The sequence below is a fragment of the Adiantum capillus-veneris genome, unplaced genomic scaffold, assembly GCF_014529385.1.
Source record: "Adiantum capillus-veneris isolate H3 unplaced genomic scaffold, ASM1452938v2 Hic_scaffold_33, whole genome shotgun sequence".
Taxonomy (NCBI): Eukaryota; Viridiplantae; Streptophyta; class Polypodiopsida; order Polypodiales; family Pteridaceae; genus Adiantum; species Adiantum capillus-veneris.
Window position 1 is genome coordinate 2,516,278 of NW_028221440.1, and position 14,051 is coordinate 2,530,328.

General features: G+C 43.3%; 1 pseudogene; it reads left to right on the forward strand.

The window, feature by feature from the left end:
• The first annotated feature begins 2,810 nt into the window (after positions 1-2,810).
• On the forward strand, positions 2,811-7,072 carry LOC147416985 (varicose-related protein-like; annotated as a pseudogene).
• The last annotated feature ends 6,979 nt before the right edge of the window (positions 7,073-14,051 follow it).

Below are 14,051 nucleotides of genomic sequence, written 5' to 3' on the forward strand. Positions count from 1 at the left end.
GTCATTGGGACAGGGTTCACACGCAGGCAATACATGAGTCGACGAGGTGTTGAATACACCAGGGTTGACAATGAGCATGTATGTGTCGTATATGTGTCGACAAGTGTTGAATACATCAGTGTTGACAGTAAGCATGTACGACATAGATGCAAACGAGGCGTTTGAGATTTCAAGAGGGGGGTATGTCACCAGCGTGTGACTACTATCTATCCTTTTTGTTGATTTCTTTCTCATTATCTATTTACTTTCACTTTTTGAAACACCCCTCGGGAAATCTAACTGCCCTGCATTGCATAGCTAGTGTGGAACTGTCCAGAGGGAGTCCAGGCCTGAGGGCAAGAGAGCACTAAGGTTGGACAAAGACTATGGTTAGCCAAAGTGGGGTCATTGACTAGCCAAAGTGGAATCCTTTGCTACAGAGGCTACATTTCAGTTCTGGATGTGGCGGCAGTGTACAAAGAGGGTCGGATGACCTAGAAAGATACAATGGCAGCATCTCCTAAAATTTAGGGAACTGCTATTTTGGGACCTGAAAATGTGTTGACGTCATTATCTCCGGAATGACAAGGGGAACATTTTCTTACTCTGCCGTGAAGTCAACTGGGCAACCGGTTGGGAGATTTTTAGGCGGCAACCCGAAACGGGAAAATGCTTGTAAATGTGCCAAGTGGCACATTCTGGTGCACTTGCCTCATGCAACAAGAAGTGGCGCTGAATTTTAAGTTGGGAGAGCCTCATTTTCAGATTTGTCACAGGTTAAGAGCTATGGAGTGCTTGCTTTCCCTCTTATGCACAGGGCAGTGCCAGGAGTGATGCCTTGCACGCTACGCACTGCCCTCTCTCTCCCCCTTGGCAGTATGTTATGCCCCTCTAGTGGGCTCTTCATTTGACCAATGTACAGTTGTGTGGGTTCATGCGCGATTGCCGAGGCAAGAGCCTCTTGCACAGGTATTGGATTAGCTAGCGGCTAATCCCCCCCGCAGGTTCAGGTGAATTCGAGAGGTTTCACGCTAGAAATCTCTTCCGATTCAAAGGGCAAGTAGCCCTACAGGTGCGGGAGCCCGAGGACTTGCTACGGATGCGACCGGTACGCGAAACGGAGCCCGAAACAGTAAATTACAGCCTGCTGTGTATTTTTGCAGGTTTAGGGTTTTGGCCCTAAACGGACCCTAATACCCCCAGGAGGTTCGGGGACGCAAGGGGACCGCTGTACAGGTGATCTGGCGCATTTTTATGGCTGAAAACAGAGAATTCAGCGTGCTGCAGATTCTCGCCAGGTTTTGCAAAGTGCCCGTATGCGTCGGGAAAGTCAGTCAATGCATGGGAATACTGACTGTGAAGGGTCCTTGTACAGTTATGCTGCCGAAATCAGGCCGGAACAGCTGAAATTCAGCCAAGTTTGTGTGGGGCAGCTTGTAGGGATCCACAGCATTTATTCCCTCTCTAAAGAATAAAGAAATACCGAAAGGGGTGCCTAAGTTAGGGGCCAATCTGGTGTCCGTCTACTCATACAGGTGCAATCTAGCAGCCTGTATCCCTCTCTCCTTTGTTGTGTCTTGAAAGTACAGGTATAATAGACGACTAATAATGGGTGAAAGCTAAATCAAGGTTTACAGTAAAGTCTACCGCCCTTTTTGGATTGAACAGGCCGGTTACACCCATAAGTTCTACTTCTTCAACTTCTTCTACTGTTTCTAGGGTTTAGTCCCCTCGGCTGGGATCTGCAGGTTGGCTTCGTTCTTTAGTGGCTTGACACGTCAGTAGTTTGTGACATCCCCCCTTCTTGAGAGAAAGTAATCGTCCGCGATTACTTTCGCGATTACAACATATCTGCAAAACAACTCAAGTTAGCTCAAAAATTTTCGAGGGTCATTCTAAGGGACATATGGAGGGACAATCAGTTTTCTCATTCCCATATTGGAGCTCTTGATATTTTCGGTCGTTGGCTTCCCAGAAAAATCTCATCCAATAAGGAGTCTCATTCCAGATTGGAACTCTCGATATCTTGGGTCGTTGGTCTCAACATAAAAGAAATACCAAAAGGGGCGCAAGACTATGGGGCCAGTGCATCTGGAAGTGGAACTCCGCCACTTTGTGTGGCGATTACTGTTTGATTCGAATTCAATTGTTAAAGTTTTAAGATTGTTCGTGAGTTGTTGTGAGATTACTGCCTTGTCAGTGCCAATCTGATTACACCAAGTTTATGCAGTTTTAAAGAATTTAAGCCCATAAGAATAATGAGATAGCTTTTCATCTCGAGTACTTGACAGTTTTCAAGTGCATCTTGGTAAATTACTTCTTTGTTTTCTTCTCAAGGAGAACATGGGCCCCTCAATTTGCCTTTTAGGACTTGTAGACTGTTTTTGACAAGCTTAATTGGTCTCTTTGGTGCCACATTAGACACGTTGGCATGGTGTCTATTGTAAGGTATGATTCAAGTGAGATCTTAAATAATGATAGGGGGCCTTCCACATGGGATCATCTAGCTGGACTGTAACCAAGGGTCTTCAAGAGTTTTGTTTTTGCAATGTTTGAAGAAGCGTGTAGTAATGTCGTGTAAAGTGATATGCATGCCGCTGCCTGCATGTTGTGAGCTCGATGTGGCTCGTAGTTTTTTGGTTTTGTGTTATCTTCTTTGTTTGGTTTGTGCATTTTCATCTTCTATGCAAGAAATATTTGGGAGATTGTTTTTCTTGTGTGTTATTTTACTCTATATCTAGCAACAGTTTGTTCAGGTAGAGTATTGCAAATTGTGGCTGTAAATGAGCTCACTATTTTTATTGTTATGTCGTTTCAGTGGCATCATTATAATGGGGTCAAATGGTCCTAGTGGAAACTTTGACTTCATAACTTTTTCAAGAATCCACCACCGCCTGGTTATAATCAGCCACAAGGTCCCCCTTATCCTCCTCCAGGCCATTTGCTACACAACTTTCCACATAATAACTTTCCTCTTTCCAATTCATACGGCCCATCTACAAGCTCTTATTCCAATCTGGCTGCATCTTATCCTTTTGGACCTCAAGGTTCTTTGTATAACCATTATCCACCTTATCCTCAGGAGCAGGTACCTCGCGGGCCTTCCTATCCAGCTCCTGGTTTTGGTCAGCCTGCTTTTACAGGCTCAGTTCCTCCACCGTTGCCTTTGTCAGCCAGTGTCTCCCCGATAAGCTCACCGAGTCCATCTACTTCAGCTCTTGACAGTGCACGCCTAATGGCACTTTTGACCAACCCTCCTGCAGGGGGGGCAAACTTTAGCTCCCTAGAACACATCTGTTAGATTTGGAGTTGTCTCATCCACCTGCTGCAGCTGCCCCTGCTGTTCCCTCTGCTCCTCCAGTAAGTTTGGCACCAACGTCTACCTCAGGGAGACTAGCTAGGAGTAAATTTTCGAGGGGTCTCGCAACTCAAGGGGGAGCATGTAACTTATGATATTGACGTTCGATTGCCGGGGGAGGCACAGCCCCAGCTTGAACACAATACAATCACCAAGTATCTTTCAGATCCTCAAGTTCTTGTGGGCAGGCAAATAGCTGTCAACAGGAGCTATATATGCTATGCTTTGCGTGCAACAAAGGGCATTCGAGTTTTGAACATTAACACAGCGCTCAAATATCTGCTTCGGGGCCACTCAGAGGGGGTATGTGGCTTGCTGTAAGACTTTATACATTGTGTGTGGTCAGGTTGCATTTTGACGGAAATTTCTGGTTTGTTTCTTGTAGCGGGTGACTGATATGGCGTTTTATGGTGAAAACGTGCACCTCCTAGCGAGGTAAGTTTTTCTTGGTTACATTTTAGTTCTGAAAGGCCTTTGGGATTCGTGCTATTTGAATCAGATCAAGAGACTGGTTTAGTCTCTTATTTACAGTGCAAGTACAGACGGGAGGCTTTTTGTTCGAAAAATAGTGGAGGGCCCTGGAGAAGACAACAAAGTACAAATTTCAGATCAGATACTCTTAGCCATTCAATTCACTGGCAACTGGGAATCTGTTCATCCTCGTGTTTGCTGGCACGCTCACACTGAGGTTGTTGCCATTAATATCTAATGTGCAAATATGTTACACTGCAGGAGTGGCTTTTGCTTATGCTACCATTGATTGATTGCTTTGCAGGACCTTGTTGTTGTAGGCATGGAAAATTATGTTTTAACAGTTGACATTAAGAAAGTTAGGCAGTGTGCTGCCCCTGATGGATTTTTTGTAGAACAACCGGTGTTTTTGCCCTGTGGATTCTCCAATTGAAGGTGTTTATTGTGCTGGTAAACATCTGAAGGAAGTCACAGACCTATCAACAAGTCAGTGGACTAGGTTGGTGTCAGCTTCAAAAGATGGAACGGTAAATAGCCACTTTTTATGTCATTAAATTGTTCATCTTAAAAAGAAACCAAGTAAAGGAAGAAAAATCTATGCGTTGCTGTTGGATGAGTGTGCTAGATATCTGCAGGTGAATGATCTGAATAATTTATGTAATATAGAAGAATAAGGAATATCTGGTCATCCTTAGGTACATATTTGGCGGGAGCAAAATATGCTTCCATCTTTCACTCTTATGCCCCATGATGGATTACCAGTTGATGCTGTTGCATTGCTTTCAGCTCCTCATCGCAATGATCATGTTGTTCTTCTTACTGCGGTAAGGTTACTCCTATGTGCTCTTTCTGTTTCTATGATCCAAACTGAGCTAAGCTATTGAAGGTCCTCTTTCATCAGGGTCCATTGAACAGAGAGCTAAAACTATGGGTGCCTTCAGGTGGAGAGGGATGGTTTCCTCGGTCTGGATCCTTGAATTGGAAATGCACTCAAACACTTGAGTTAAAAAGCTCCTCTGTGGAAGATTGCGATACTGCATTTTTCAATCAAGTGCTAGTGGTTCCTAGAGCGTGTGTGATTTTGCTACCAAATGCTCGAAGAAAGGCCCTTTATGTAGTTCATGTCAATTTTGGGACAGATCCTTCTGCCACTCACATGGATTATCTAGCTGAATTTCTAGTTATGATGCCAATATTTAGCATTACTGCCACTAGCGAGAATGTCTTTGATGGTGAAGGTGTTGTGCAAGTGTATTGCGTACAAACAGAAGCTATACAGCAATATTCACTTGATTTATCGTTATGTGTTCCTCCAATAGAATCAGCCACCGTCAATGTGGTGGAAAAGGACCTGAAGGGCTCACTTGGAGGTCCCACTCCAAATCTAGAAGCTTCCTCTACTGCGCTCGAAGTGAGTGCTATGTTGAGGGCAAAGTCCCCGGGTCCTATTTCTGGAATTTCTTTGACTGATACTGTTATAGGAGGAAATGATGCATCAACAGTTAGTGTAGATTCAACAACATCACCAGATACGAAAGTGGGGATTAATTCCATCATGAAGGAGACAAAAGAGCTGTCTATGAATGATTTATCATCCAATATCCCTCAAATTATTGCTCCAACTCCTCATGTTGGAGCAGTCATCTTGAGTCCAAAGAGCTCACCTCTTGTTAAGTCAAATTTGAAAACCTCAACTGCAAATAATTCTCCCAGAAAACAATCGGCCTTTGTACGTATCTTTGAGCGAAATGAAGAAAGCAAGAATGAATCAGATGCAATTCAGGAATCGTATCCTTTGTCTCCCAGAAGGCCTTCTAATGAGGTCATGCGAATCAGTGAAGACCGTGATTGGCAGGTTATCTCAACCTCTCCTGCTGCTTCTATCATGTCAGAGCAGCATGGTGGCTTGAGTTCCATGCATCTAATAACACCTTCAGAGCTCATGTCCATGGTGGCACGATCCAAAGGGGAAGTAAATAACAGTGGTTCTGCAGTGTCCTCTCCTGGAAGAGGTGGTGGGATATCGAAGGAACTCACAAAGCCAGAATCGAGGTTTGAAGAGTACATGGAAAAAGAGGATCTGGAAGTGCTAGCAGTCGAAACGAAGGAAGTTACAGATAGCACTCTTCTCTTTCCAGGAAGCACTAGCTTAGAGAAGGAAGCCTCACAAATGAAGGGCCAAGTAGGTTCAGATTATCGAGAGAGAGATTCGACTAATACAATGCCGGAATTCATCTGCATGGATATCTTGAAAGAGGAGAAGGACCTGGTGGAGCAGCTTCAATTTGACCAAGCATCTGGAGGAACACAAGTCTTCAGCGATGAAGTTGAGGAACCTCTGCCCAATGTTCCTGTTGTGGATGAACTATGTGAGCAACTCAAAGAAGTTTCTGTCAAGTTGATGACTCATCATCATTACAGGTGTCACAGCCTAGAAAAAGAAGAATAAAAATAAGACTGATGCCAATGTCTCAAGTCTGATGGCCATACCTACTACCCAATTGCCTAGCTCTTCAACATCGGCACATTTCGTTTCTGATCAAGAATTGGGCATGAGTTTAAGCAATAATTTGCTGCCTGTTTCTGCCATTGCTGCACAAGTTTTTGCTCTGCAGGAGTCTGTGAATCAGGTACACACATTTGGAGACATATAAAAGGAATCTAATCCTGCAGTCCAGTAATTCTGCACTGGCGGGGGAATTTATTTATCATTTCAGTGTGACAATGAGACTCTATGCTTTGCAGCTAGTGTCCATGCAAAGAGATTTTCAGAAGCAGCTGGGAACAATTTTGGCAGTGCCCATTGCCAAAGAAGTTAAAAAGATGGAGGTATCTTTGGGTCAGCGTATGGAAAAGTTGCTGAAGGCGCATGCAGAAGCAATATGGGCTCGTTTACAAGAAGATACCACAAAGCGCGAGAAACTAGATAGAGATCGTGCTCAGCAGCTTACATCGATGCTGACAAATTATCTAAGTAAGGAAATGCCGGGGACTTTGGAGAAAGCTTTGAAGAAAGAGTTATCCTCCATCGGTTCTTATGTTACTCGTTTGGTTATACCGAGTATTGAAAAAGCTATTTCAACCGCCGTGAATGAGTCTTTCCAGGTTGGTGGGGGACATTGTTTAACCTGTTTTGTTAATTTGCATCATGTCATCATATTTCACAAAAATGACATTCGGTTTACTTATAGTCTCTGTAATCACTTTGAAAGTAGAGGGAATGTGTTTTGTGTACTAGGCACAATAATGCTCATGGTTTCTTAGGCCTTATGGATGAATGGACATGCGTTCACACTTGCACTTTCTTACAAATATGTCACGAGTTCATTTGGGTGAAATGTTGAAGCTCAAATAGGTTTACAGATTTTTAGATTGTGAAGTTGTTGTTGGACTTTTTGCTACTTGGTCACATGCAACTTCTCTTCATCTTTGGTGATGTGCATGTTACTTTCTATACTCTTATCTTGTGTGTATGGGCCCAAGATACATTGTATCTAGTTATACAACCACACTATTGATGTTTTTATGTCTCTCAATTATCAACTATAATAGTCATATTAGTAGATATATGTAGGTTGCGAATGTTGCACTGTGTGCGCTCGTTAAGAAGTTTCACAGCTACTATTTCCTATGACCTCATTTTGAGAAATGCTGTAGAATGTGACAAATTTCATGGCTCAATTATAGGGACTTGGTTACAAGATTCCATCCTCTATTGCCAGTAATGACAGAAATTCATAGAAAACTATACTCTTTGATGAGCAAAGCTTAACATGGAAATCACTTTCATATTTACATTCGAGTGGATAGTTTGAAAATTGTACACTCTTGCAGTTGTTGAAGGATTATGTTGTGAAATAGAGCTTGCAAATGTATCTTTCTGGGAAATTTCACACGTATTCTTCATACTAGGACGAGTTTGGAATGAGTTTCGAAGTTGATATTCTTATTTAAGTACACAGCCAAAGATTCCACAAGAATCAGACTTTTGGAGGAAAGACTACAAGACGGTTAGATTCAAAGAATTACCTTGCTAAGGTTGCTATATGTCACAAGGCGGGCACCACGTGCCAATAGAAAAGAACAGACTGAACAAACTTTTTAGCACTTCAATAACAACTGAATTGAGAGAGAGAGACGACACGCGACACGAAGTGGCGGAATTCCACCCGGAGAGTATTGCCCCAACCTTGGCGCCCCTTTCGGTGTTTCTTTATATTGCATCAACACAGTACAAGCCGGTACTCTAGACTTTGTACCTTCTCCAAAAGCATGCCAGAGAATGAGCCCTAGCCTCATATTTAAAGACCCTTGGCCTAAATAGCAATTACAGTGAAAAGCCTTCAAACTCAAAAGCATTTGGTCCAAAAGCAAAGCTAAAAAGCTGCTAGCGTATTTTACAAAATCCGTACAGCATGCCACGTCATCAACCAACGCAAAATGCGTTCCGTACAACTTGCCACGTCATCATGCTAGCACAATTTTCAAAAATCTGCCGCTGCTTCTTTTGTTGCTTCTGCTTCTTCTAGGGTTTAGGCCCCTCGACCCACATCTGTAAGTTGGCTCCATTCTTTAGGCTTTGACACGTCAACAGTTTGTTGCAGCTATAAATACGAGGCATAGCCTCAAGTGTAAAACTTAGATCATGAGTTTTTGTTTAGTTTGATACAACTTTCTCTAGAGGCAACTTCACGGAAGCTTCCAAGGTCAAGAAAGCGGGTTATGGTTAAAAACCTAACCCTTTCAACTTACCAGAACCCGGTCAAGGGGCCTAAAACCGTCACATGCACATCTAACCCTATGTGTACGTGGACAAGCTACTTCACTTCATGGGTTCAATTCAGTTCAGTCAGCCTAGCTTAGGAAGTGATTTGGCACTTCTGTGAGTCTGTTCGCAGACCGTGCATGTCCACACACTTAGAATAGATGCATATCCTGAAACTAATTTGACTATTTTGTTACTAATTTCTATTTTCTAGAATTAGGACTTTAATAAGAAATGTGCACAAGTTAACTAATAAGTTAAGGAATCACAGATCTGTAAGAAAAACCATCAGGAAACAGACAACTCTGGTGTGTCATATGATGGGTTACAAGAATCACCGTGAAGGAGTTGGCCTGTTAGTTCGGTGGGAGAAGACCAGGTAATGGTGGTCCCTGATGAGTCACAAGATGGGTGACAGGTTCATCGGTAAGGGGACACACTAAGGGTCTAAGGAGGAAATTCGAAACCGAGTAAGAAAATACGCGTAAGAACGCAAGCACAAGAATAAGATGGGTTCAATAAAGCTTTTTACGAAAAGCAGGAACAATCGCGGGAAGGCAGACGCTTTCCCGCGAGGAATCTATGTTTGCATTGCATTCGTGCATGTGGTTGCATCCAGGGATGCCTGGGAAGTGCTGTGAAAGCATTGATTTTAACTTATAAGTTTTTATTGAGTTTTTGGGTAGGTTCAGACCAATTTTAAAATATGCCGGCCGCCCACTTAATAAGTGGGCAGCCACTTAAAAGATAAAGCAACAAAACCAGCCAGCGAATTCCCTCTCCCTATTTCGGGTAGAACAGCGCAAAAGAAAGAAAAAGAAAAGAAAAAAAAAAAATGGCCTCGATCTCTACGCGAGCAGTTATTCGTGCCGTGGCCAGGGAGCTATAAAAGCACCACATGCCCTCACTCACGGGAGGTACCAAACATCAGCAAGAGAAGACTCTGCCGCAAGAGATCGCGAGACTACGAAGCACGGAAGTCGCTTTTCCCCGCGCAAGAGCGACAGGTATCTATTGTGGATTCGCCATACGAATTGTGTCGCGTGTTTGTTTGTGTGGTTTGTTTTGCAGGAATCTCCCGTCTTACGGAAGGCCCTTCACGGGAAGTACGGCTTCACGCCTAAGTCCCTTACGGGAAAGTACGGCTTCGCACCTAAGTCCCTTACGGAAGGAACGGCCTTGTGCCCAAGCCCTTTACGGGAAAGAACGACCTTCGGGTCTAAGACTACAGAACGGAGGGGTTTCCTCGGGTTCTTGTGCTTGTAAAAGGTTCTCCCTAATAAAGAATTCTCTTTAAGGGGGGGGACCAGCCCATCTTCTGGTCCCCAGTACTGTGTCGATCTTCTCACTCTCTCTCTCTCTCTATCTATTTCTCTCTATATCCTTTGGCTTCAATAATAAGAGATAAATTCTATTTATCTGAGTATATTTTATATTGTTATGCGCTCCCGTTTGTGACAATGGTATCAGAGCATGGTCTCCTCTCTTTCTCTGTAAAGGAGGACGACTCTGGGAAGATACGGGAAGAAGCCATGATAAGCCAAGAGAGAAGTAAGCAGGTGGAACCCTAAGTCCTACAAGGAAAAGCTCGCAGAGTTGGAATTTTTTTTTTCTCTCTCCAAGAAGTCGACACAAGGCTTGGGATTCTCTGAGAAGGCGACAAGAGCATGATGCTCAAGAACCTAGAGAATCCAAGGAGCGGAATGCTCGAGATTCTTCAGAATCCAGAAAATATCCATGAACGTCAATCCAGAACTATAGCCATGAAATCCCGTCATTCCGGGAAGGATATGAAGAAGGTCTCTAGACCTAGGAACACTTCCAGTCAAGTTTGATACTTTTGACGGAAGGGAAGATGCCCCGAAAGCTACCGCATTGATTCGACAAGTTTGAAGTTGCCTTTGCAAACGGCAATTTCTGAAAAAGCGTCGAAGATGAGGCATGTGATTAAACACCTCAAGGGATTGCAAGTACTTGGTGGTATACCAAAGCTCTGCAAGGAACTTACAACAAGACTTGGATTCAATTCAAGGCTGAATTTTTTGACAAATTTTTTTCCTCTATGCTTTGAAGAAGGCATCCAAGAAGATTGGGATCGGTTTGCCCAATAGGAACACGAGTGAGTCAAAGCAAGTAGTGGTTCACTCTTGCCAAGGTAGCTCCATTCTTGATCCTCTCTGAGGAAGGAAAGATGAACAAATTTAACGAAGGACTTTTGCTCGAATTTGTAAACCCATTTGCAAGATACTTTGTAGCAGATGGTGGAGTCAGCAATACAAAGCTGAAAGTGTACACCTTAGTGTACATAGAATCCAATCCCCGGGTGGGACGGGAAACATTGAACACATAAAGTTTGGAGTAAGGGAATTAAATCTAACTCCCAACTTCTTGAATAGAAGACCCTTGAACTTTAAGTGAGAGGGCAGGTTTTTAATCAAAGTTACATCTTTGAGGAAATCATAAAGTGCATTATGCTTGTTTGCTCTTTTGCACGAGGTATGGTTGTGTCTAACCAGGACAATCACTCTCGAGTGTTTTATTAGAGTAAGGTTGAGTCAGAACATTGTTATACGATGAACTGCTTTGCTTAACCATCCGGAAGGTCCATGATTGATCTGGTATCCGGTAGTTCTCCAACAAATTACCTGCTATTGCGGGTAGGAAATTATGAAGGAACCATTCTGAGTTTTCAAGCAAAGAAAAGCTTTCATGAAGCTTTGAGTACTCTCTCTAAGCCCACACCCCCTACCCGGTAAGGGAAGATATGGTAGTGCTTTTTGCACAAGTGAATGAACACTCTCTTTACGAGGGAAGGAACAAGCGACGACTACGGCCTGTGCTTGAGGAATCCAAGGATTAAAATCCTAGATTATTTGATGAGCGGGTTTTGCTCTAAGATCGAGCCAAGTGATCGTCAAGTTGAGCGTCTTCGCTCTAAGGATCTTACGAAGGGAAGGTAATTTCCCAGGTTCATCGAAACTTTAACACAACTTAAGAATTATGTACACTTTTGAGTACATGGATAACACACGAAGATGCAGACCTATGCCAAGGAACTGGACGAGAGTTTGTTATACTCTCTTGAGCGCTTTTTTGCGCGCAAGAATATTCCGACACGAGAATCTCTATTTGAGATGTGTTTGGTAGAAGGAATTTGAGTTTCTCTACGGAGAGAGAGGTTTTCCGATGGTCGTTGATCATTGAGTACGCTATGTGCCTTTACCATTACAGTAGCAACTTTTGGTTGCGGTATATGTTTCTCCATGAGAAGGTCAAGTAGCATTTACACGCTGCTCGAATAAGTTCGAACTATTATGTTCGTAAGAGTAAAATTTGCCAACCATTTTAAAATGGTAAGAATTACCTTAACCACATATGGGAGAACATCCTTGAGATCCAAAGCGGGTTCACCCTTAAGTGGGCCAAGTTTGAACTTATGTTCACAGAATGGTATGTCTAGAATTTTATCTGCCTAAGATTTTGCGAAATCCTAGATGCTTGCAAGGATGGCCTCTGCAAGGAAGAGACGCTAATAGACGTCACGAGAACACTGCTAGTGGTAATAACTTACAGGAGGAAAAGATTGGAAGGAAGTGCCGCCGTGCACAAGGAATCTTCGGATTGAAAACCGCTCGCCTACGTTGAGCGACGGCCCGAAACAAGAACCTTCTTTAAGGTGATCGAAGGACTTGTTTGTGAAGGAGGATATCGAAATTAATACTCTTATGATTTGTGCATTCCCTATGTGGGAGGACACAAGAGGTTTAATACCCTCTGGACTAACAGCGCAGGATTATGCGCAAGGACAGATGCCTAGATTGATTTCTAGGAGGATTATTCTTCTCGGGATTGAGAAGGTGGAATTGAGTTAACAGATTCTAGGATAAGGAAACTTCCAATCTGTTGGAAAGACGCGAATGACGAGTTCTTACATGGCCTCGTAAGTTTGATGAATGGTGAAGGATATCCTCGAGGGTACTAGCGGAAGGACATGAACCGGTAAGGTAAGTATTGAATTCTTGAATTTTATTTAAATTAATTTTTAAGCTCTCTTTTGAGAAAGGACTAGCTCAACTCACCATTGAGTAAGATTTGAAATCTTTCCGGTTTCTCCCCGGCAGTTCAGTTGGACCTCTACAGTTGAGGACAACTGTTTATAAGTGAGAGGGATGAAACTAATTTGACTATTTTGTTTCTAATTTCTATTTTCTAGAATTAGGACTTTAATAAGAAATGTGCACAAGTTAACTAATAAGTTAAGGAATCACAGATCTGTAAGAAAAACCATCAGGAAACAGACAACTCTGGTGTGTCATATGATGGGTGACAAGAAGCACCGTGAAGGAGTTGGCATGTTAGTTCGGTGGGAGAAGACTAGGTAATGGTGGTCCCTGATGAGTCACAAGATGGGTGACAGGTTCATTCGTAAGGGGACACACTAAGGGTCTAAGGAGGAAAATCGAAAATGAGTAAGAAAAAACGCGTAAGAACGCAAGCACAAGAATAAAGATGGTTTCAATGAAGCTTTTTACGAAAAGCAGGAACAATCGCGGGAAGGCAGACGCTTTCCCGCGAGAATCTATGTTTGCATTGCATTCGTGCATGTGGTTGCATCCAGGGACGCCTGGGAAGTGCTGTGAAAGCATTGATTTTAACTTATAAGGTTTTATTGAGTTTTTGGGCAGGTTCATACCAATTTTAAAATATGCCGGCCGCCCACTTATTAAGTGGGCGGCCACTTAGAAGATAAAGCAACAAAACCAGCCACGAATTCTCTCTCCCTATTTCGGGTAGAACAGCGCAAAAAAAAAAAAAAAAAAGAAAAAAAAAATGGCCTCGATCTCTACGCAAGCAAGTTATTCGTGCCGTGGCCAGGGAGCTATAAAAGCACCACATGCCCTCACTCACGGGAGGGTACCAACATCAGCAAGAGAGAGCTCTGCTGCAAGAGATCGCGAGACTACGAAGCACGGAAGTCGCTTTTCCCACGCAAGAGCGACAGGTATCTATTGTGGATTCGCCATACGAATTGTTGTCGCGTGTTTGTGTGGTTGTTTTGCAAGAATCTCCCGTCTTACGGGAAGGCCCTTCACGGGAAGTACGGCTTCACGCCTAAGTCCCTTACGGGAAAGTACGGCTTCACGCCTAAGTCCCCGACATGAAAGTACGGCTTCGCGCCCAAGTCCCTTACGGGAAGGAACGGCCTTGTGCCACAAGCCCTTTACGGGGAAAGAACGACCTTCGGGTCTAAGACTATAGAACGGAGGGGTTTCCTCGGGTTCTTGTGCTTGTAAAAAGATTCTCCCTAATAAAGAAATCTCTTTTAGGGGGGGGGGGACCAACCCATCTTCTGGTCCCCCAATACTGTGTGATCTTCTCACTCTCTCTCTCTCTCTATCTATTTCTCTCTATATATCCTTTGGCTTCAATAATAAGAGATAAATTCATATTTACTGAGTATATTTTATGTTGTTATGC